The sequence below is a fragment of the Prionailurus viverrinus genome, chromosome D2, assembly GCF_022837055.1.
Source record: "Prionailurus viverrinus isolate Anna chromosome D2, UM_Priviv_1.0, whole genome shotgun sequence".
In the NCBI taxonomy this organism is placed as follows: Eukaryota; Metazoa; Chordata; class Mammalia; order Carnivora; family Felidae; genus Prionailurus; species Prionailurus viverrinus.
In genome coordinates this window covers 16,412,145-16,437,634 of record NC_062571.1, presented here as the reverse complement: position 1 = coordinate 16,437,634, position 25,490 = coordinate 16,412,145, and the positions used below count along the sequence as shown (strand labels likewise).

Sequence of the window (25,490 nt, the reverse complement as noted above, 5' to 3'; positions counted from 1 at the left end):
GGGGGAGGGGCAGAGAGAGAGGGAGACACAGAATCGGAAACAGGCTCCAGGCTCTGAGCCATCAGCCCAGAGCCTGACGCGGGGCTCGAACTCACTGACCGAGAGATCGTGACCTGAGCTGAAGTCGGACGCTTAACCGACTGCACCACCCAGGCGCCCCGAAGAACTTTTCTATTTCATCTAAACTGTTGAATTTGTTGGCATAAAAAGATGTTCATAATATATCCTTATTATTCTTTTAATATCTCTAGGATCTATAGTAATGTGTCTACTCTTTTTTTTTTTCTTGATGGCATACCTGGTAACTTGTGTTTGCTTTAATTTATGCTCTATCAGTCTAGAGTTTTAACAGTTTTACTGATCTTATAAAAAACCAATTTTTGGGGGGCGCCCGGGTGGCTCAGTTGGTTAAGCGTCTGACTTCGGCTCAGGTCATGATCTCGCAGTTTGTGAGTTCGAGCCCTGCGTCGGGCTCTGTGCTGACAGCTCAGAGCCTGAAGCCTGCTTCGGATTTTGTGTCTCCCTCTCTCTCTGCCCCTCCCCTGCTCATGCTCTGTCTCTCTCTGTGTCTCAATAATAAATAAACATTAAAAAAAATTAAAAAAACAATTTTTTGCTTTTATTAATTTTCTCTACTGTTTCTCCATTTTGTATCTCATTGATTTCCATTCCTAGCTTTATTATTCCTTATTTCTAGTTACTTTGGGTTTTATTTGCCCTTCTTTTTTACCTTCATAAGGTTGACACTTACATCAATGATTTTAAATCTTCTATTCTAAAACTATAAATTTCCCTCTAAGCATGACTTCAGTCAGGCCCACAAATTTATTCTCTTCATTATCATTCAAATTTCTAATTTTCCTTGTAATTTATTCTTGCTCTGTGAGTTACTTGGACATAGATTGCTTACTTTCCAAGCGTTTGAGTATTTCCCAGATATCTTTATGTTACTGCTTTCTAATTTAATTTTGTTGTGTTTCAAAAACACTCCTGGTATGATTTAATCTTCTTTGAAATTTTTGAGACTTACTTTATGGACCAACGTATAGTTTATCTATAGTTCTATGTGCACATGAGAAGAATGTAAATTTTGCAATTATTGGGTATAGTGTTCTATAAATGTTGATTAGGTGATTCTGGTTGATAGTGTTCAAGTCATTATCCTTACTGATTTAATGTCTACTTGACTTATCAGTTATTGAGGGAAGTTTGTTGGAATCTCTAATGAGTATGTTGGCTATGTCTGTTTCTCTTCTCAGTTCTATCAAATTATATATTTCAGTGCTTCATTATTTAAGTACTTTGATACTTCAAGTATTTTCATCCTCTATCAGAAGCATATACATTTAGGATTGTTTACGTACCCACTTTATTATTATGAACTATTCCTCTTTACTTATAATACTTGTTTTTTTCCTGAGGTCTGTCTGGTAGGAATATAGTTACTTCAGTTTTTTTATGACTAGTGTTAGCATGATGTATCTTTTTTCATTAATTTTAACCTATGTCTTTACGTTTCAAGTGGGTCTCCTGGAAACATACTAGCGTTTGATCTCGCTTCTTTATCCAGACTGGTAATTTCCTCCTTTAACGGGAATCTTTAATTCATTTATATTTAGTATAGTTATTAATATGTTTGAGCATAAGTCTACTGTCATGCTATTGTTTTCTATTTTTCCCATGTGTATTTTTTTCTTTTTTATTCTTTTTCTGTTTTCCATTAGAATTGAGTATTTTTCAGTATTCCATTTGATCTCTTCCCTTAGATTATCACTATCACACTTTGTTTTGTTTCCTCCATGGGTTGCTCTAGGGTTTGCACTCTGCAACTTTAACACTCTTAATTCAAACAATATTATACAACATGATATATATATATATATTTATTATTTATACCGCATATTGCTATTACTATTCTTTTACTTCTATATATGTTATAAACCCAAATTAATAAGGTTTTTAAAATTAAATTTTTGTTAACTTTCCTGGGATAAACTCTTACTTTTTATACTGTGTTGGGGTCTTACTAATTTTTTTGTATTATTATTATTATAATTATTATTATTATTTTCACTAATCTCCACCCCTAGCATGGGGGCTCGAACTCACAGCCCCAAGAACAAGAGTCATATGTTCCACCAACTGAGCCAGCCAGGCACTCCTGGAATTTTGCTAATTTTTAAAGCATTTTTGCATTATGTTAATAAGTGAAATTAACTGTAATTTTATATCCTCATACTAAGTTTTTCCAAACTTGGTATCAAGATTATACCAGTCTCATAACACGACTGGGAAAATGTCCGTCTTTTATATTCTCTGAGCACCATCCTCCTGTGCCTAGACGGTTGCAGTAGCCTGAGAGCCGTTCTTTACCCATTCAGTCGTGTCTTATCATATACCTCTGCCTCCAAGTCCATTCGGCACAATGTGGTGATTCTGCTAAAATACATGTCCCTTGCCTAAAACATGAAATGGTTCATGGCTCATCTTAGCAACTCAGTAATCATTTGTTTTCTGGAGTTCCTCTGGCATCATACATGCTGAAGTGTTGTCATGTGACCACTGGTATCGTCCGGTACAGGCTCACGGCAGCTTTTCTACCTAACATATTCCCACTTCCTATGGTGTTTCGATTTTGACAACAGTGCCTGTTAACAGCTGTCATTTTTCATGCGGTTACCTGTGTGGTGTGATCTGGGGTCTAGTTAGATGGGAAACATTTAGGGAATGGTCATGAGCATGACATTGTGGATGCAGTGACCAAAAATTCTCTGCATTTTCCCTCGGTGTGGGGGCCAGGGCAGACTTTTACAAGAGTGATACAGTATTTAAATAATTGGCGTCAAAATCTGCCCATTTGAAAGCTGTGTCTTCTTAGAGGCAGCTCTACGTCTAAGGTATAGCCTCTATTGGGAGATGTCCCTTCAGGAGAGGCACATTAGGTGCTGGTTCTGAAACATTTAGTAAAAAAATATGTTCAGTGCACATTTTTTCCATTTTAGGTTATCTTCTTTACTGTTCTCCCTTCTTCAATACGTGGTGGGATTTCATTTGTTTTCCCGATGCCCTTGTAGAAAGTAGGCCAAAGCACTAAAATATAATCATCCCAGTTTCGTAGAGGAAGACTTCAAGGCTCACTTAGAGGTTATGTCACTGGTCCAGGACACATGTACCATGCAATAGAACAGGGGTGCAAAATAAGACTTGGTTGGGATCTCGGTGTCCTGGTTTCCTTATCCCCCTGAGCACTGCTTTCCTCATAGGATTGATGCGAGGGATTGAAGACCGTGGTATGGGAAGCACCAGCATAGTGTCCTGTTCTGGGTCGTCTTGTACATATCACACCTGCAAGACACATCAAATAAAGTTCCCACCCCAGGGAACTGAAGTACTGTTTATTATCCCTTCGCACAACTCAGTAGATTTTTAGAGCACTGCCTTGCGAGGTGCCAGGCCTTCTGTTAGGTCCTGTGGGTGAAACGGAGGGGATTGAGCAGTGCTCTGCACCCTTCTGGCATCCCCGACTGGGGGGGGGGGGACCCAGAACCACAGCGCTACCCCGGGAGAGCAGTGGGAGCAGGGTGGCAGGGAGGTGACTGATTTTACCGGGCAGCATTTTGCAAGAGACTTCAGAGAGGAAGTGACACTGGAGGTAAATCTTGAAGGCTGAGTGGACTTTCTTCAGACGGAGGATGTGGGGCAGAGCACTTGCGATGGAGTCAAGGAGCTATTGCAGCCAGACCTCGGTGAACTGACTCGGGCATGCTTCCGCCGGACTAGCGAGAGATCTCAGATCAATAGTCAACCCTGCTATGGTTTCTTTGTCACTCTGCCTTTTCTTTGGAAAGAATGGAGCTTTTTTGTCTTTTGTCCTTACTTTTCTCCTCTCTGGGGTACAGTGGCAGGTTGTTTTATTTTCCCCTGATAAGTGACTGGTCCGAATAGTGTTTCAGTTACCATTTATGGAACAAGGCCAGTATATTTCTTTCATTTATACAGTGCTGACTAAATTGTCCCTTCCTTTCCTCTTTCTGCGACAACCTTCAGCCTATTTGTAACATTTGAAAAACTTCCTTGCGGTGACATGTTTGCAGTCATTTGTTGTAGAGTCTGCTGCCTGTTGGGCTGCTGTCAGTGTTTGGAAGCAAAGCTATGTGGCTGATTGGAAGCTGGTCACCACGTCCTGGTGTAACCAGGCCCCTGGTGCATCGTGACACCCCATGTACCTCACGCCTGATCTTGGGAATGGATAGAGCTTTATCTTTAAGTTACTTCTTTAGGGTTCCGTTAAGCCAGGGGTGTTTTATTTATTGCTTTGCATTTTTCCTAAAATCAGAGATAATTTGGTTTCAAGGGGTAAACCACCAAAGTAGAATTTTAGCAGCTTGTTCCTGGGACAAGGGGCAGAGGGGACACTCTATTAAATACATACAGCGAATATCTTTTGAATCTCTGTACAACAGTTTTCTACTTCATGAGAAGTAGGAGGTGTGGTTGTTGCCCTCCAGGAACTTATAATAGAATCATGGAGAAATACACATACAAATTAGATAAAATAGCAAGATGCCATCAAGTGAATTAAAGCAGTATGGAATATACGCAGAAGCCTGAGCAGAGAAAAGGTTGAAGCTATATGTACTCAATTTAGGTCAGTCATGACTTCAACCCGCAGCAAATGAAATAATGGTAATAATAAAAATTGCTTACAATCACATGTCATAATCTAACCATGTATCTGTCTATGTTCTTAGGATCTAAAAAAAAACCACACACACACACACACACACACACACACTGACTTTAAAGAAAGAAAGATTTGCATTTTCTTGTTTTTCCGATGTTTTCGTGTTGAGGGGAGATTTCAGTCTCCCAGCTGGACAGATTGTCCAGAAGACAAGGCATGGTTGGCCAGGAAGGGTCGGTGTCTATGCTGGGCAGGGTAAAGGACATTTTGACTGAACACAGATTTTCTTTAACGCAACCGTGAGGAAGGAAAAAGGGAGAAAAACCTGGCCTTTTACTCCTTCACCACGGAAAGTTTGGGAGTAAATGGAACACGGCAAAACAAAATGTAATTTGGAACTGATGTTGAAAGTCAACAAGTTGGAAATAGTTGCCGACTGTTCCATATCAATAAATAACTAGAGCAGATGGAAGAACCAGGTGACAAATATTACCAGAAAATTCTCCTAACACTGGCTAAGCAGTGGGAATTTTCCCCACCGTTCAGCCACAAACTGCTTGTGTCCTGTGGATTTTCAGACTACTTCCAAGGAGTCAGGAAAAGGATAGAATTTTACTTTATGCCTTTGGCAGTGGTTCTGACTGTACTGTGTGTTAGAATCACCTGGTGGGCTTGTTAGACACAGATTGTTGGGCCCTTAGTGCTTCGGATTCCGTAAGTGTAGGGCCTGAGAATGTGTGTCTCTAAGAAATTCACAGGAGATGTTGACGTTGCTGGTCTGGGGGCCACATTTGGAGAACCACTGCTTTGGGGAGACGTGGCCTATGACCTGCTTCCGGGTGTCTTGCATTGACCTCCTTGACTCTCATCAGTAATGATATAACTTTGGAAAAATCGAACCCTATATGAGGATCTTGTCTATCACTTGATCTATGCCTTTCCTCTTGTTATTCGGCGTGGCTGTTAGTTTTACCTAATTAAAATGCTGCATCTGGTTTTGGACGGTCTGATTAATTTTGAGGATGGAATTACCCTGAACAGCAATATGTATTTGTTTAGAGCTTCGCTCCCTTCCCTATCAAAGCCTGAGGTTTGATTTCTTTACACATGTATTTTAATAATCATCATCATTAGTGCTGAAATTAGAGATAAAAAATCACAATCACCCCAGTGTATTTTTAGCATCTAAGCATGAACATTTGATTATTGTTTTCTGTTGAGTTTGTCATATGTTCCAGTAATTTCCAATACAGAAGTACTTTTTGTACCAAATAGGTTTGCCTACAGTGGCCAAATGTAGAGACTTCCCATTCTGTGTTATTTTATACTTCCTACTCCTCTCCTGCTTCCCCAAATAGACACAGTCTATATAAGACTAGATTTATTGGATCTTCATGATTTATACAAGGAATGTATAAGTGATTTTAGTTGTCTCCAGAATAAAGATCTCGTTCCCAGAGTAAAAGCTTCTGAAGCCATGTATTGAGAATAAAATGATTTTATTCATTACAGCATTAACTTAAGATGCATTCTTTCAAAAAGTCCAGCCTGTGTCTGGGATTTAACTTTCTCTTGCCCCTGCTGCCTTTCGTGTCTGTTTTCATCAAGGACTATGGCTTAATCTTCTTCCTTGCCCTGCAGCAGGAGATGGTTATTAGCAGCTAACACCGAAGCTCCGAAAAATGCTAGCTCGAGTTTATTTTGTCCACAGGCAGGCCGGCACACATTCCCCAATCAGGGAAAAATAATGCTGCTGGTCTACTGGAGACGAGTCTTATCTCAAGCACTGGTGGGATGCAGTCAGATAAGTGAGAGAGAGCTACAAATAATACATGTAATTGACCTACGTGCTTCCGTATTAGAAGGCCTTGCATTTATGTCCTCCTGAAATAAGATGAGGGGGGTTCCTGGGAGGCAGTAGTTTGCTAAATAACTTGCCCAAGGTCACCCGGTAAAATGACCGGGTAAAGAATTATGGCTTTGTGATCCATTCTTTCCCTCTGCAGCCACATCCTTCTGTTCCTTTCTGAAGAACATAGACCATGGCTTATACACAGACACTTGCAGAGAGGCACTTCCGAAAAAATGGAAGATCGTGCGTGCCAGATGAGTTTATTCTGTTCATTTGAAAAGAGTTCTTGGAAGGAAAAATAAGATAAAAACAGAGAGGGAAGCAAACCATAAGAGACTCTTGAATACAGAGAACAAACAGGGTTGCTGGAGGGGAGGTGGGCGAGGGGTGGGCTAAATGAGTGACGGGCACTAAGGAGGGCACTTGTTGTGGTGAGCACCAGGTATTATATGTAAGCGATGAATCACTAAATTCTACTCCTGAAACCATTATTACACTATATGTTAACTAACTTGGATTTAAATTTTAAAAATTAAAAAAAAAAAAAAAAGCTCTTGGATTTTATTGCTGGTCTCTTGGAGTAAGAGTTGGAGGGCATGGAGGTGGTGACTCCAGACAAGGAGATGCTGATTTTCTTCTTTTTTTTGAAGTTTATGTATTTATTTTGAGAGAGACAGAGAGCGTGCAGACAGGGGAGGGGCAGAGAGAGAGAGAGGGAGAATCTCAAGCAGGCTCTGCACTGTCAGCCCAGAGCCCAACACCAGGCTCGAACCCAAACTGTGAGATCAGGACCTGAGCAGAAATCAAGGGTCAGATGCTCAACCAACCGAACCACCCAGGCACCCTGGGCACAGTAGTTTTCTATGCCTACAGTAATTCCTGACTATGTCCAGAGCTATTCTCTCTTCATTTATCCAAGAATGTAAGTGGAAGGATTTTAAATATAGGTACATTTTCTTAGATGCAGGCAACACAGTGTTCTCCGGCTCATTAAGAAAGATTGCTTGGACGATGTTAATTTGCTGTAAAATTTCTATGAGGTCCAGAGAACCAAACATGGATGCTTTACACCCAGAAGTGAAATAGCCAGGAGAAATGTCCAACCTCACCATGCAACTGGGGCAGTGGAAGGTGCAACTGCCCTCCACTGCTTGAACCTTGCAGAACTAGGCACTGGACAGAGGATATTATGCCCAAGCAGCTTCAGAAACGCTAGACGCCTCTGACCATGCTTCTGGAAGAGCCCCTGGCTGCTGCTTCAGGATACCCATCATGGCTTCCTGGTCTCACGTGGGTGTGACAGCAGGGCAGGTCAACCACAGACAGAACCTTAATGATAAGGGGATGTGGGAGTTGTCGTCTTTCACTATAACTCTCTACTGTGGAGGAAAATGTGTTTGGCGGGACCAGAGTGGTTTTGAACGAACCAACTGGCAGAAAATGCCACAACTTGTTCTCAAATTTTATTACTTACCATGGTGTGTATGAAATCATGCTGTGAACCCATTCCCCTTGCAAATGACCGACCGGCCTGGCTTTACACTGGCTATCAGATGAAAACTAATTTCCGAATTTACGTATAGTATATGAAGACGATTAGTACACAGAAAAGCCTAGGCATGTGCTATGATTCTTATTTAGAACTGAAAGTTGTGTATACCTAATTTGGAGAAACTCCCATTTCACTGAATTTGCATGCCTATAATTTCCTTTAAACTTGCTCAAAGATGGCAGCGTGATGCATGACAAGGGCAGGCATTTAGCCAGTTGGATCCAGATTCATATCTCAGTGTTGCTACTTACTGAGCTACGTGATTTGGGGCAAGTTGCTAAGCCTTACCGCTTTTCACTGGCAAGAACACTGGTGCCGGTGTTAGAAGCCTTTAGCCCGTTGAGCTCTGTGTAACTTAAGTGGGGTCAGGTTTGTCTGGCACATGGCAGACACTGATGAATAGTAGTTTTTCCTTCTTCTGACCGTGGTGCGATGATGCCATCATCTGATCCTTTCATTCTGGTCTACCTGTGTATTTATTTTCCAATATGTATCATGTATTTAATCACACAGTTTATTGCTTTAATATTGTTCTCAGGTTATCCCATGTTTATGTTGTCTCCCGGTTAGTGACTGGAGAAGAGAGGGTGCGGCTTCTTGTTATTTTGCCCTATATCTTCTCTCTGAATTCTACTTCCTCCCTAAGTAACTGAAAGAAGTGTGATTGACTAGATCAGAGCCGCTGTGAATGGCTGCACAGGCTGTACACTGAGCAAGAGCCCCACATCTCATTGAATACCAGTCACACTGAGTATTCATTACCCTCATCATGTATATTTTAATAATTAATCATATTACACTTACGTGTAGTAGGTCTTGTCCTGATAACGTCAAGATGATATGGAAACTTTTCAACAAGAAGAAGTGGCATGTCTTGAAGAAGGGCACCTCCTTCTGTTTTGCACAAGTGGAAGATGTAGGCACCACATAGGCTGGCAGTGGCCCTGGATAAGTTAAAAAAATTTTTTTTAATGTTTATTTACTTGTGTGTGTGTGTGTGAGAGAGAGAGAGAGAGAGAGAGAGAGAGAAAGAGACAGACAGTGTGAGTGGGGGAGGGGCAGAGAGAGAAAAGGAGACACAGAATCTGAAGCAGGCTCCAGGCTCTGAGACGTCAGCACAGAGCCCCACGCGAGGCTCGAACTCACAAACGGTGAGATCATGACCTGAGCCAAAGTCAGACGTTTAACCAACTGAGCCACCCAGGTGTCCCAGCCCTGGATAAGTTAATGATATCAACCAATGACAGAGCGTTTTGGAAGCCGTTCACCTCTTCATGCAGTGATCATTTTTTTGGTGCCTCGTATGTACCAGGCACTATTTGCAGCAGTTAGAGATACCATGGTGATAACATACAGTTACACTAGTTTCCTAGAGTTGCCTTAAATCAGCACAAACAGAAATGTGCTCTCTCACAGTTGTGGAGGCTGGAAATCTGAAATCAAGGTGTCAGGATGGCCGTGCTCTCTCTGAAGGCTCCAGGTAGAACCTCTCCCTGCCTTGTCCTGGTTCCTGGTGGTTGCAGACAATCCTTGGCAGTCTTTCTTTGCCTTGTAGACACCACTTTAATCTCTGTCTCTGTTTCCACATGGCCTTCTTCCCTGTGTATCTGCGTGTCTTTGTGTATCCTTTCCTCTTCTTATCAGGATGCCAATCATTGGATTTAGGGCCCACCCTGATCTAGTAAGTAACTTAACTAATTACATGTGCAAAGACCTTGTTTCCACGTGAGGTCATCCTCACAGATCCCGGGGTTAGGACTTCAGCATATCTTTGAGGGATTCAGCCAGTTACAGTCATGGAGCCTATATGATTATACCTGGAGATGGAGGACGGCAGACAAATAAAGGAACAATAATTATATAATATGTGAGTGATATTAAGTGCTAAGAAGAAAACCCAGCCTCAGGGCACAGGAGTGGTGTGTGTGTGTGTGTGTGTGTGTGTATTTCTATTTTAGATTGTTGGGTTAGGGAAGGCCTTACTGATAAGGTGACAGTTGAGCAGAGACCTGAATTAAAGGAGTAGGCCAGGAGTCTGGATTCTGGGGAGGGATTTTCCAGGCAGAGGAAATAACCAGCATGCTGAGCATCGGCGAAACTGCCAGGAGGCCTGTTTGGGAGAGACTCGGGGGGAGGGCAGTAGGAGGTGAGGACAGGGAGGAAAGCGGGGACAGATCATATAGGACGGTGTATAATAGGATGTTACGACCTTTCTGATTAAGATGGGAAGCCATCTCAGGGTTTTCAGCAGAAGAGGACATAATCTGATTCTCATTTTAAAGGATAGCTCTGTTGCCATAGTGGATAGACTATACCGAGTCAGGCTGGACACAGAGGGGCGCTACTCACACTTAGTGCAGTGGTGTCGACAAGAGGTACTGGGTGTGCAGGCTGTGTGGAGTGAGAACTCTGACCCTGCAGGAATCACATGCCCAGGCTAACCGATCCAGAAGCCCAGCCCTCTCTTCTCCTCAACCCTGAGTTCTTCCCTGGTCCTTTATCATCTATGGCATCTTTGAGGTAGGTATCGGATTGGAGGCTTTGCTCATCCTGTGGGTACAAATTTGGGGGCCCAAAAATAATTTTAGGAATTAATAGTCACAAGCTGCCACAGGCCAGGCTTTCTTTCACATTACATTTTCCTCAAAAATTCATTGGAAGTCTTTCTCCTGTTTCTTTTCCCATCCCTTCCCTTCTTGAACAACTTAGACATTAGGTGAGTGAGGTAGGTAGGCATCCATGATGGGGGAGCTGCAGTGTCTCTTCTGTGGTGTCCCTCCTAACAAGCTCAGTTTCTTACTGTCGAGGATGGAGGTTACCATTGAGGAAAGGGAGAAAACTGGAAGGGACCCTGTGGTATCAGAGTAAAACCAGAGGTACTACCGTGAACTCAAAGTTTTCAATATGTATAAATAGAGAAATACCAATGTACAAGTGTGTGTGTACATATGCATTCGTACGTGTATCTTGCAGCTCTGCCACTGAGAGACCCTGGGAACAGTGACACCCCAGCAGCGGTAAACACACCCAGAGTCCAGTTCTTGGCTTCTAAATACTACTTTATACTGAGAGGAACCAGGGCTGTTGGGAGCCACTGATGAATGCAAGCAGAAACAGTACAAGATGGGGCTAGAACAAGCTGGGCCTGGAAAGCAAGGGTGTGTTCACAGACTTGTGGGGCAAAAGGACCCAGAATTCACCTTGAATGCTCTCCACCCCCATGCCGTCTGGCCAAACTGGACATAATTTGAGCATCAAAATAAATGAAGATGATACTAGGGGATTATAACCCAAGAAGAAAATAGAAAATAACGAGTCCATGTATATACAAATAAATACCCTGAAGAGATCCTTGAGGAATGGGATATTTACATAGCTTCGATTACATTCCCTCTGAATACTTATTAAATACGAAGATGAGGGGTGCCTGGGTGGCTCAATCGGTTAAGGGTCTGACTTTGGCTTAGGTCACGATCTCACGGTTCATGGGTTCGAGCCCCGTATTGGGCTCAGAGCCTGGAGCGGCTTCGGATTCTGTGTCCACCCCCCCCCCCCCCTGCCCCTTCCCTGCTTGTGCTCTGTCTCTCTCCCTTTCAAAAATAAATAAACGTTAAAAAAATACAAAGATGAAAAGAGTAGCTCTACAGTGGAAAAGTCTGGCAGGCCCCATCTTGATCAAGTGATCACAGTTAATATGACCAGTAATTCCCACCAAAAATGCAAACCTGACTCTACTCATGAGCAAACACAAGACAAACTCAAACAGAGTGACATTTTGCAGAATAACCGGCCTGTAGTCCTCAGAAGTGCCAAGGTCATGAAACGTCAAGGGGAGACTGAAGAACCATTTCACATGGAAGGAGGCTGAAGAAACATCAGAACTCTGTGCAGTGTGTGGTTTTTGAGGTTTTGAGGGGGGTGGGGAAAGCTTTTGCCACAAAAAAACATTACTGGGACACTTGGAAAAATTTTGTTGGAGCCTGAGGATGGATGATCCTCATCTATCAGTATTAATTTCCTAGTTTTGGTAGTTGTCTTGTGGTTATGTAGGTTATGTCCTTGTTTGGAGGAAAATACCGCTAAAGTGGCCAGGAATCTAGGGGCATCTGGTTAACAACTCTCAGATGGTTCAGTAAAAAAAAAAAAAAATCATACTATATTTGCAACTTCCCTGAAACTTGTGTTTGTTTAAAGTAAATTGCGTGAGGGCATGAATTTTGGACCGTGCATCAATAAAGGAGATGCCGGTATAGGATGCCCGAATTATTTGGTCTGTTCTTGAGGTTAGCATCCTCACCACTACTAAATTCTCTCCTGTGTGTGTGAGTGTGGAAATCTCCAGGGTCCCCAAGGGTCCCGGTGCTTCCTCTACATGGGATACGGCGTGAGCTCTGGATGGATGCAGGCCCTTCCTGGCGACAGTGCGGCGGTATGTGAAAACGAGGGCTAAGACAAAGCAAAACGAAAGAAGCACTGACTCTGGGCTGCAGGTAGCCACAGCGGAGCGGCTCTGACAGCGGTGTGCTTCCCCAAGCTTTCCGACGGATGAAGCGGATTCTCTAAAGCTCGCCAGGTGTAGGCATCGCCCTGATAGGATTTGGCAGATATTGTGGTCGTGTCTATTAACTCTATTTGGCTCCCTGAAGGCAAAACATGAGCTGCATGTGTATTAAGGAAGAAAACAGGAAGCACAAATAGAAAAAAAAAAAGTGGTGGGCTTCTGTTTTATTTCCTTCCAGAGTCCCATGAGTGAACAACTGTATTTAAACATTTTGTCTGGATGTGGTTTTGTAAGCCTGAAGAATCTTGTCTCTTACATCTGTGCTTTGTCACCCCCCCCCCCCCCCACTCCCAAGGCGATACCTATAATCCCATTTTTTCCCAACAAGCTTGCCCCTTATGGCTGGTGGGGCACCAGTTTTATCCCTGGCTAAGGCTGTTATTCTATAGCTAATGTTTAGTAATGCTTTACTTTGGGATAGAGAAGAAATCAGCCTTTTCATCCATGAAAGGCTTCAAATTATGGGACTCCTGATCATCTTGTCTTGGCAGAGGACTTTTTATAGAAGAGCCGCCTTTCCTTCCTTTCTCCTCTGCTTGCAGCAGGGCGGGGCTGGGACTAGTGTGAGGCCTGGAGGCCCCTAGCACGTAGAATTTAAGGGGGCATCACTCTCAGGGTTGTGCAGGTGCAGGGTCAGTGCCTGAGGGTCGTCACCTTCTTAAATGAGTTGTAGGCACCTGCAGTCATGTGAGTGTTTCTCCCTTTTGTGTGTCATGAAGGACCCAGCAGATGCCAGTGCTCTGAGTTTTTCCTCTGTGTTCCCCAGTATCACTAATTTGGCAAGTAGCATTTCCAAGGGACGGTAGATGATGGTTTCACCATGTTGCTGCCACTCCTCAAGACACAAGATTTCCAGCCATGTACCAGGGCGCCATCTTTTCTTCTCCACCAATTTCCCATTTGGGTCCTGTTTCTTGTACCATTTTGCTCCCGGGTGATAAATTCTGTATCAGAAGGTTCAAACAGCCGTAAGCGACAACAGCCTCTGCGTGGTGGCTTAAATCAATTGGAGGACTTGCTTTTCTCTTGCAACAAGAAGCCTGGAGACAGGTAGCCCAGAGTCAGCAGGGAGATGTCCCGAGAGCCTGGATCCTTCCATGTTTCCACTCAGCCCTCCTTAGCATTGCTTGTCTCCCAGTATTCACAATATGGCTGCCCCTCTTCTGGCATCACATTTATGTTCTAGGCAGAGACAAGACCATGGGCAAGAGGTGCATAACTGATAAGTCCACTTCTCTAGTAAATAGCTTTCTCACAAGCCCAACCAGTGGCTCATGCTTATGTCCCATTGGTCACTACTGTGTCCTTCAGCCGCCCAGTCTGCAAGACAACCTGAAATCCAGTTGTTGGCGTTGTGGTTTTTTGTTTGTTTGTTTTGAGTTTATTTACTTTTAGCTAAGGATGTTGCCATCCCCAATAAGAGGTTGGTTATGTTGGGAGAATAGCTCTAGGGTAGGAAACTGGTGGTCTTGTCATGGCTCTGCTTGGCTGGAAACAGCAGGTGACAAGGAAAATGGCCGCCAGGTGGCCTTTGGCTGCTGCCAGCTTGCATCCCCCCCCTTGTCATCCCCACCACAGAAAGGAACCTCTTTTCTTTCAATTCCTGAACGTCAGTCTCGGGAAGACTCTGGTTGTCTTGGGTGGCACGTCCATCCCTGTGATGGCAGGGGACAGGAGCCATTCTTGTCATCTCCACCTTACCACCCGGGGCAGGGGTGGCTTCCTGAGGATGGGACAACAGATAAAAGCAGGTTGCTGCTACAGGCACGCTACATTTCTATCCCAGATATTAAAAGAAGTGATCAGTATATGTGGGCAAAGACAAAAAGAGAGGCCTGTCCAAGGGGAGAGAAAACAACATTCACGGCGGGTGTGTGAGAATTGTGTATGCGGTTCTGGTGGTGGTCGGGAACCTAGCTTGGCTGCAAAAGAAGGGAAATGAAGAATGAAGTAGGTAGGGCACCAAGGGTTGGTAGTTAAAAAAACATTTATGTTCTGTCTAGTAAGATTCTGTAGAATCTTCTCTCTGAAGAAGGAATGTTGTTACCTTGACAAAATACCCACCTCAAGCTGTCTCTTCTATCCTGTATGTTTTTGACCTTATGTTAGTTAGCATTAGGCTCAGCTATGACAGAAAATCCCAAATAATTCTTAATTATAGCTGCTTACAATAGACATGATTTGTTGTTGTTCTCACATTAATGTGCAGGTAGGCAGTCCAGGGCTGTCACGGTGCCTTCACGGTCTCAGGGACCCAAGCTGCTGCCATGTAGCTTCTTCACATGTGACTTCAACCTCATGGCCTATAGAAATGTGGTGGTTGAGGAAGAAGGTTGGATGCGGAGACACAGCATACCATGCCTAGGCATTCTGTCCCTTGGGGAGGGTTTCCAGAAGCTGCCCAATGACACTTCCAGTTATGGCCCTTAGTGTAGGTCTTAGTCCCATGGCCACATCTGGCTGCAAGGGAGGCCCAGCCCCAGGCCCTATTCTGTGGATGGAGAGGAGAATGGAAGCTGGGGGGCACTTAGCAGTCTCTGTCCGGGCACAGCCCTCTATCTGAAGGTCACTTCAGGGATTGCCAAGCCACGAACCTGTGCTTGCCCCTCTCAGCAGCCCATGGGCACTTCCTTCACAGGGTGGACTATGCCTCTGAAGGCGGCCTGAGGGAGCTTTAACAGTAGCTTTTGTGAGGCTATAAAGAATAGCCCTTGTCCACAGCGCAATTTTGAATCTCTGCAGTGATAGGAAGTTACACTAGTTTTTAGCTGAGGTAGAAAAGAGAAGTAGACAGTTTTCGAATGGAAGTTACCTAACTGGATTCTCCAAGGGGGCATTGTAGCACCAACAGGTTGCAATTTCATAGAAGGATGCTGAGTTAGGGTGCCTGGGTGGCTCACAAGCCCAGGTCATGATCTGATGGTTCATGGATTCAAGCCCCGTGATGATCTCTGTGCTGACAGCTCAGAGCCTGCTTAGGATTCTCTCTCTCTCTCTCTCTCTCTCTGCCCTCCGCTTCCCATTCTGTCTCCCTCACTCTCTCTCTCTCTCTTTCAAAAATAAGTAAATATTAAAAAAAGAAGGATGCTGAGTTCTTAGAACTCAAATCTCTGCCATTTCTCCTGTATAATATTTACACAGCTCAGCATGCCTCCTGTGACTTACAGAAGGTCATTGCGTCTAAACTGAGACCTCTCATATGATGCTACAGTTTTCTTTCCTTCGGATATCCACAATCTTTACCCATGTTTAGAAAAGTTCCCAGAGCTTTGTTTCATCCATGGGTCTTGTTAATGATGTAAATACCGTGGCCATTGAATTTATTCTCCTTGAGAAGATGAATTCACTTTGGCTGTAAAAAATTACAGCGTTCGTGTTCCACACACAGACAGCAATTTGACCTCTTCTTGATGACTTAGGATGAACATTATGTATACTAATTATACTAATTAAATAATATTCTTCAACTGTATACATAATCACACTTTAATTCTGAGGCTGTGTTCCTACTGAACACAAAGATCAGGAAGGTCAAGGTGATTATCTTCATTTTATGATTCAAAGAGGCTAAAGTATTTGTGCTCATACTTGTAGCAAAATTAGAATTGGAACTGGAACATGTGACCCCAAGTTCATGACTGTGCGCACAGCGATAGCCTCAGGGTCTGTGGAGTGGTGCATGGCCGCAGGCCCCTTCGTCAAATGGCCATGGGGACTGCTGTGTTTTGAGTCCTGTGTTCTCCTCCTCATTTTCCTTTTTCTCCCCTCTCTCCCCCATACAGGCTACGAGCTATATTTGTGCTAGCAACGTTCCTATTTCAGCTCTTTCCCATTTTAATCTGTTTGTTTTCGTCCGTTAGGACGTTAGCAATGAGGAGCAAGATGGTTTACGTCTTTATGCAAGGCAAGAGAGGAGGGACTGGGCTGGGTGGGGGCCTGCCAATAGCATTCACGGGATCTCTGACCTCCCTTGTTGGTTCCTAAGTGACTGTTCAGATTCGGTTCCTGGTTCTGGGTTGCGTTCCAGGTCCTGGGAGCTTGCTGATGGCTGCATTCCAATCAAGTGAGATCACAGCCGTCACCTGCCTCTGTGCACGCCTGTCTGTGTTATACGTGTATTCGTAAGTGACTGGTCCAGAGCTAGTATTATCTTGGAATACAACATTTGCAAAATCCAAGGACAGTTTTCCAGTTTGTATGTCACCTACAATTATCCTGTGGGACCCTCCGTTCGGAGACATCTGTCTCTTTTGCTCTCAGGGTTCCTTGGTATGTATTCTTAAATGCACTTCGAATGCTTACAAGGTCTGTGAGACCCTAGGTCAGCAGGAAGGAAGAGACGTTTGGGGAGGGAAGGCAAGAGGAACGGCAAGAAGGAGACAAATGCCTAGTTCCTTACCCAGGAGGCAGCCTGCACCAACTCCCTACTCCGGAAACCTCAGTAGCAGCTGTCCCATTGTGACCTAATTTTGGTTATAGCTTTTCTTTATTATTTATATGTTTTCTACATTCCATTCCCTGGGCAGAGTTGTTTTTGTTTTTTGTTTTTTTTTCTTGGTCTAACTTTCCATAAAGCCCCTCAATTTTAAAGAATTTGTCATCTTCCACTCTAGTGCCTACTTTGTTTGACATTTATTTTCCTTTAGATTTTACCCTTTGTGTTGCACTAAGTCTTTGTTGGTGGATGAATCTTGATGGTTTTTAAGAAGCAGGAAATACTTTTTTTCCCCCTCCTCACTGATTGATTTTCTTGATGGAACATGAGTGTAATTTATATAATTTATACACATCTCAGCGGTACTAATCTTGTTTTGTTGTTGTTCTCAAGACAGCTTTGACAATGAGCTGCTACTTTCTCTTTGATTCTTAATTCAGCATTAATAAAACACCATGGATTCGTGTTATCCTCGATAATAGTGAAAAATGTGCTTAAGACTTCGCCATAGTTGTTTTCAAGTTCTTGGTAGATTTCCTTTTCTTCTTACTCTTAAAAGGTTTAGCAAGTAAATTTAAGGTCAAATGGGGAGAGCTAAGCTTCTCCCTGGCACAAAGGCTTTCTGGTTGGGTGTTTTTGTCGCAATGGGCTAAGTGTATGCCTTCTGGCTAGTGCATGGAACTTTGCTATGGGGGTTTGCTCTAAGTTCATCCTTGGCTAATTTTATTCCTAATAAAATCTCCTAATTTTATTTTGTGGCTAAAGTCCTCACCAAACATATTGATGCTGAGACTGGACAGAAAGACCTTTTCTGGTAAACTCTTTCTTCTTTAAAAATTTTTTAAATGTTTATTTTTGAGAGAGAGAACGAGAGACAGAGTGTGGAGCAGGGGAGGGGCAGAGAGAGAGAGAGAGACAGAATCTGAAGCAGGCTCCAGGCTGTGATCTGTCAGCACAGAGCCTGACGTGGGACTCAAACTCATGAACTGTGAGATCATGACCTGAACTGAAGTTGGACGCTTAACTGACTGAGCCACCCAGGCACCCCTACCTTTTCTGATAAACTTTTTTTTTTTTTTTTTTTTAATTTATTTTTGGGACAGAGAGAGACAGAGCATGAACGGGGGAGGGGCAGAGAGAGAGGGAGACACAGAATCGGAAACAGGCTCCAGGCTCCGAGCCATCAGCCCAGAGCCTGACGCGGGGCTCGAACTCACGGACCGCGAGATCGTGACCTGGCTGATGTCGGATGCTTAACCGACTGCGCCACCCAGGCGCCCCTAAACTCTTAATCTTCATCGGAATGAGTCAAGATGAATTCTGTAAGGGTGTCTATTTTGGAAAATGTATAATGACAATTGTGGTTTCTCTCACAAACAGACGTTTGTGCATAAAAACAATGTGCACAGTGATTACAAATAATTTTTAGGTGTGCCTGACTACAGATAGGATTTGTGTGCTTTGATTTATTTCCCTGTGGGAATCTGTTGTTTGTGATTGCGGCTGAAGTTTACATTGCCAGGCACCGGGGCCAAAGCAGTGAGGGTTTCCCTGCTGGCTCCCTCAGGGGCAGAGGCTCTCCCCCTGGGCACTTTTGACCTTCCGGACCAGATCGTTCTCGGTGTTTGAGGCTGTCTAGTGCACTGCAGGATGTCGGGCAGTGTCGCTGGCCTCTACCTAGTAAATGCCAGCAGCATCCCCTTCTCAGTCATGATGGATCAAAGATGTTTCCAGACCTGGCCAAATGTCCCCTGGGGACGGGGCTGCCAGAGTCAGCAAACAAAATCAGGGGATACCCAGTTAAATTTGAATTTCAAGTCAGCTGCAATTTTTTTTTATTGTGGTTAAATACACATAACATAAAATTTGCTGTTTTATCCATTTTCAGGGGTACAGCTTGGTGGCATTGAGTACATTCACTTGTCGCGCAACCATCACCTCCATCTGTCTCCGGACATTTTCATCTCCTTAGACTGAAAGTCTGTCCCCATGGAACAGCAAATTCCCATTCCTTCCCATCCCTCCCTCCGCAGCCCTTGGCAACCACCGGCCCACTTTCTGTCTCCACAGATTTGACTATCCTAGGTACCTCATGTAAGTGAAATTGTACAGTATTTGTCCTTTTGTGACGGGCTTATTTCACTTAGCGTCATGTCCTCAAGGTTCATCCAGGCTGTAGCCTGTGTCAGAACTTACTTTTTTTTTTTTTTTAACGCTGAATAATATTCCATTGTGTGGATAGACCATCGTTCGTTTATCCATTTATCCACTGATGGCCATTTGGGTTGTTTGTACCTTTTGCCTATTGTGTATAATGCTGCTATGAACATGGTTGCTGCTGCTGATTTTTAAAGGATAAGTATATCCCATGTAGTTTTGGGATATACTTACATTAAAAATTATTCATTGTTCATCTGATATTCAAATGAACTGGGCATCCTGTATTTTATTGGGTAATCTTACCTGGTTAAGAACCATGACCCTAGGCACTACCTTCCTTCCTCAGGCCCTGGCTTGGGGCTGCATGGACAGCAGTTGAATTTAGGATTGCCATGTACAACTTACATGTTAAATCCTGGGTATTCCCAGACTTTGAGCACCGTGCAGCACATGCAGAGCAAGGTGGGCACGGTAGCATTTGCTTTCTTCAACTTTGTGAGTCAACAACTGGGGAAAGGTGATGCAGCTGCTGACCTTTCACTTTGATTTGCTTCTCACCCACTTTATCTGGTAAATTAATGTTTATTAAGGTGTTTATCGAGAGAATAATATCGCGATCGAATTCTTCAAAGAGTCAAGCTAAAGAAACAAGTTGGGGTCCTCACTGTCCACTGGTCTCCATTACAAATGATCCCTTTCTTCCCGTTTTGCATTGTCTACCGCCCAGAGAAAGCCACTTAATAGATTACTCTTACCTGATTGAGGACGGTTGAGTGTGGCCACCTAGAACTTTGCCTCTGAGGCACGGGGACTTGGGTGGACCCTGGCTGTGCCACCCACTTTGGGCAAGGGGCTTACTCAGCTTCAGTTTCCTATCTGTAATAAACAGATGACACAAATGCCTTCTCCAGTGGGGTCACCCTAAGAGATGATGGAAATAATACAGATAATGCTCCCTCTGTGGGAATATCTGGCCGGTGGCAGGTGCTCAGCTAAGCTTAACTGTGGATCTGGGGTGAGGTTTCGATGACACAAAGATAGCGATAATTACTAGCATTTATTAAGTGCTTGCTGTGTTCTGTGCACAAGCCTAAAGGTCTTAGGTGCATTGTTGCACTGAATCCTTACACTGAGCCCCGGAGGCTTGTGTCGTCATCATGATTCCTTTTCCCAGGTGAAGAATGTGAAGCACAGAGAAGTTTAGCTTCCCTGAGGGTGAGTCTACTGAGTGGCAGAACTGGAATTTGTGTCAAAGCATCCTGATTCCAGAGTGAATAGCCATCCTGACACTCAGTGACACATCAGCCTGGGAGATGATGCTTCTGGAAGGATGTAGAAGTGACACATGCGGGGGAAACTGAGGCAGGAGGTGATGTGAGGTCAGCCAGGACAACCCTGGAGGTAATCTTCCTTCAGAATTTCTGGAGAGGTGCTTTAGAGCCCCTTGAGCCCAGCCCTCAGGAAGGATGCTTTTTTCCAGAATGCCTTCTGTGCTTCCAACCTACTCAGAAAAATCCAACTTACAAAACATCATCTGAGCAGCACCAAGGACTCCAGCCACCAACCCCCAACTTGAGGAAATGCAATATTTATTTTTCACAAAAGCCAAAATGGTTTTAATCTACCTACACTGGCTCAGAGGAGAAGTCAGCTGGTGCCCACGTGGCTCTCCTGCACCACGGTTTCCTGGGGCCCTCCCCCCACATCTGCTCTCCTGGGGGCTCCCTCCTCCATCTCACCCCTGCCACCAGGTGTTCGGAGGTGTCGGCAGTTAAACTTTTGATTGAAAATTTTGCCTCATCTTTCTTTCCTTCGGCGATGTTTTGCTTTGGGGCCTCGAAAGGAGCCTTTGGTCCCTGGGCTGCTGTAGACAGACATCACCTCACCTGGTATGTTTTTCTCCACTGAAAAAAACTTTGCACCAACTCCTGCACCCTTTCAGACTCACCCCGTGGAGTGCACGTTCAGGCTGTTTCTTGGGGCTTCTTCCCGAGACAGCATCTCTCAGGGGGGTATGGATTCGGTCATCATGAGTTTCCAGTGTTGCATCATTGCTGAAAGGATGTCAGCCGTCAGCTCTGGCTTACAAGATCTTCCTGTTAAGACTTTATATAGGGTGTCAGATGGTGAAAACCAGAGCAGCCCGGGAATGAGAAATGAGAATTCTGCTTCTGTGCGGCTTTGTCTTTCACCAAGCGCCCTGTTCCCACAAGAGGAGGCCCGATGGGAGCTTAGGGGATATGTGTCTGGCTTCCAAAGTCACAGATCGGAGCGTTCTTTTGTATTCACTTGACAAGTCCTGCGTGTGCCCCTTTACCTGTTCTCACCCGTATTATGAGCCTAAGGGTGGTTTATTTCAACATCTTTGTATTTTCTCTGGAAGCTCAATGGGAATTTAATCACAGAATTTAGGGAGCTTGTCATATAAATACATGTAAAGTGAAAAAGATGAACTTTTCCCCCGGGTGAGTAAGGGCAGCAATCAATCAAAGGAAAGCACCAGGAGAAGGAACGGAGGGAACGCCTCCCTCCCTCCTGGGACCACCTGTCCCGGGGAGGACAGCCCACACATGGTGCGGCAGAGCAGACACCGCTGAACATACAAGCGAGGCTGCGTGCTTGTTCACATGTTGGAGCTGGAAGGGTAAGGAGCATTCTTGTCGAAGAAGGCGCGTGTGAGCACCAGAGTTTTGGGACAAAAATATTTCTCCTGGAACATCCATCGAAACATTTGTGTGATGTGCAGCAGAGTGTGTGTGGGGTGGGTGTGAATATATCTGTGTAGGTAAAATGAGGATAATGTGAACAATCCGGGGGAAGAAGGGAAGGGGTGATATTGGGAATCCTAATTGTCGTTAGAGAGACGCGCGTGAAGGTGCTCACAGCCAGGCAGAAGGAAAAAAGGCAACATTTCTGTCAATACAACATTTGCAACAGGGTTTTTTTTTTTTTTTTTTTTAATGATTCTTTTGCTCCGATTGTTGGGCTGGCACCAGTCAGTTCAACATTTGTCTTATGGATAAGGCGAGGTTGGGATGGCATTATATATGGCCAGGTCATTGGACTTGGAGGTTCATCTTTACGGTGAGCTCATCTGGAAGCTCTGCCTCTTCCTCTGTAGTCCTTCTGCAGAGTCAGGATGGTGTGCAGTTAAGAATGTGTGGGGCCTAGATCCCAGCTCGCTATTTGCAGGACCGTCACTAGTTCACATACTGCTCTGGCCTCAGTTTCTTGTCTAACAGACGGTAATGATAGAATCACCAACTCTGCGGTGAGGCTACCCACCTAGCACCATCTTCCGAGCACTAGAACGGTCTGAAGCTGGCATGGCTTCCATCAGGGAGTTGAGAGCTCCCTTGCTCGGGAGCTGGTCAAGCTGCTACTGAATGGTCGGTGTTGGGGATGTTGCAGAGAAAGTTCTCAGGTGGAGGGACAAGATGACCTCAGAGGTGTCCTCCATCAGTGAGATAACACATGAAGAGTGCCTCCTCTTATACCTGTGATGGGGTACATCGTTCCCCCCCCAACTCCCGCCCAAAGATATGTCCAAGTGTTAACCCCTGGTACCTATGAATGTGAACCTATTTGGAAATAGGGGCTTTGAAGAGATAATGAATTTAAGTATCTCAAGATGAGAGCATCCTGGATTTGGGGCAGACCCTGAGTCCAGTGACTGGTGTTCTTTTACGAGAAAGGAGAGGGAGACTTGAGGCACTGAGACCTCCAGAGGGGAAGGCAGAGATGGGAGAGATGCGTCTGCAGGCCCAGGAACACCAACGGTTGCTGGCGACCACCAGCAGCCAGGTGAGAGGCATGGAACAGATTCTCCCTCAGAGCCTCCAATGGGAACCAACCCTACCACACCATGATTTTGAACTTCCGGCTGCCGGAACTGCGGGACGATACATTCCTGTTGTTTTGAGTGACCACTGTGGTATGATGCTATAGCAGCCTCAGGAAGCTGATGCAATACCTGACCCCTAAGAAGCGCTCCGTGATGACAAGCTCTTCCAGGTACCACTGCTGTGACTAACAGCAGTAGGTCTGTGTGTTCCTGCAGAGATCAGTTATTCCACTTCCAAGAACATTCCCAACCCTGGATTGTTGTTGTCGGTTAACTTCCTGGAAGTAAAAGCTCTTCTGCAAACCCTGCTTGTCGATAGACTTACAAGGACAGGACGCACTTATTTAGGGGTAGCAAATTAAGACCTTTAGGATTAGTGGCATGTCTCGACAGTCCAGACCTATGTGAGAAGTAGGTTTACGTAAAAAGCACTAGTGTGTTATCTACGTGAAGTGTGGAACATAAAATTCAGGAGAGTTCTGTTCAGAATGTCAGGCCAGGTATCACAACGTCTGTTATGGCAGGGGCAAGGGCTCTTACCGGAAATCTGTCCTCGCTACACATTTCTTCTGTGCTCATGGCTCAGACAGCTGGATCTGGAGGTTTAGCTGTTGCAATCACAATTTTTATAAACTTGGTGATGAGTCTCAGGCTCACCTATCTGTACCTGACCCAGTTTCAGTGACTACCTTTGAGTCTGCATGTTGAGAGATCAGGCCGAACAGAGAACTGAGGGAGTAACAGCACTTTTACGCACAGTGGGAGAAAAGCCAAGGGGAACAAAAGAGAAAGGAAGCTCTTTGGATGTAAAGGCAGGGGCAGAGATTTATCCTTCACTAAATCTAAGGACTGAAAGCCTGATGGAGGGAGGGTTCAAATGTGAATTCAATTCTCATGCTCCTTTCGTGACCTCCTTTAAGGAAGGCCAGCTTTGAGGAATGAGGCTTTCCCAAGGGGATGATACATTGTCTTCATCACTTTATGTACTTTTCTCAGAAGTCCATTGGTTTCCTGGAATTTTTACTTAGAATTCCAGATAGTCCAACAATAAGTTTTCAAGGGCCATGGTTTTTACCAATAAAATGAATGGCAGATGTTTTCGTTGCAGTGTGTTCCTGTAACCTGATTGATTACAAAGCCTTTGGGGGATGGTACTGATTGTCTTTCCAACTCGATGTTCTCCCGATACGAAGGAGAATCTCCTTTGCTTTGAGACAGATAGGATGGAGAAGGTCAGCATTCTTATTCCCTGCCTGAATTTCCCCCCGCTGTAGCTGGGGCCGCATGATCTCCATAGGTAGTCCTTTATTGGCCTATAAGTCCAAGACCAATACTTGATTCAAAGCATAAGGCCTATGTGTACACTTGTAGGTTAGGAACATGAAAGGTCATGCTAATCAGGTCATTTTCTGCTATTGACATATGTCTGCATAATCTGGTGCTTCAGCTTCCTAAGACCTAATTTCCCAGGTAGTTGGGAGCCTGTCATGTGCTGGCTAACACATCCTGTCTTGGTAACGTGTCCGGTGTCCCAAGAATTCGGAAAGTTGGATCGTTCTTGCTGTACTGCTCTCCCCCGTCTTACCACTCTGGCTGTTTGTGGGAACCAGGCTTCCTGGAAACTCCCCACCCACTTGCATGCATTGCCAACGTTCCCTGCCCCCAGCTTGCCCTTCCTGGTGCCCCACTCATGGGGAACCATTCTGTGCCAAGAACTGTGCCAAATGTTTAGGACACAAAGGAGGTAAGTGATGGAGAGGACATACAAAATAAGTGGATAGCTCTCATAAAATGTGATGACAACTCTGTAGGTGGATTTTTGTGGGAACAGAAAAAATGGGCAAGTGGTCCAGGAGCTGGTTTCCAAATGCTGGACTCCTTTGGTAATGGGCTCTGTCGAGCAGACTCAAGTTCCTTCAATGCCTGCAGCTGGGGGGATCCCCCATCGTGGTCTCGCTGAAACCCAAAAGTGTGGTTCCAGATTCCTTCCCCTTCCAGGCTGCCCCATCCTTTACAACCCCATGCTGGGACCCGCATGGCCGATTCGGACCTGGGTGGTGCTCTCGTGGGTCTGTATCTAAGCCACCCTGCCCGGGAGCATGGGCTCTGGCTTATGGAACTTGTTTTTACGAGAGAAAATTTATTCTACTCCCTGTCTAACATTGCATTCTCCTGGTTATTCAGTTAAGTCAGGGAAGGCGCCTACTAAGTGAAGATGCCCACTCTTAGGATATTAAAACTGGAGAAGCAGGCACAAGCCAAGGTAGGGATGATATGGGTACACAAAGCTTCTCAGAATATAGGTGAAGTCAGTATCAGGGGACGCATAAAGCACGGTGGCATTCGGAGATGACTCTGTTTCCTCTGCATGGAAGGCTGTGCCCTCCTGTTTGCGACAGGCT

The 25,490-nt window shown here is 44.6% G+C and overlaps 1 protein-coding gene across 3 annotated transcripts in view; it reads left to right on the top strand.

Annotated features, from left to right (window-relative positions):
• DISC1 (DISC1 scaffold protein) overlaps positions 1–25,490 on the top strand; it is a 355,839-nt gene that overhangs the window by 222,876 nt on the left and 107,473 nt on the right. The window lies entirely within an intron of this gene.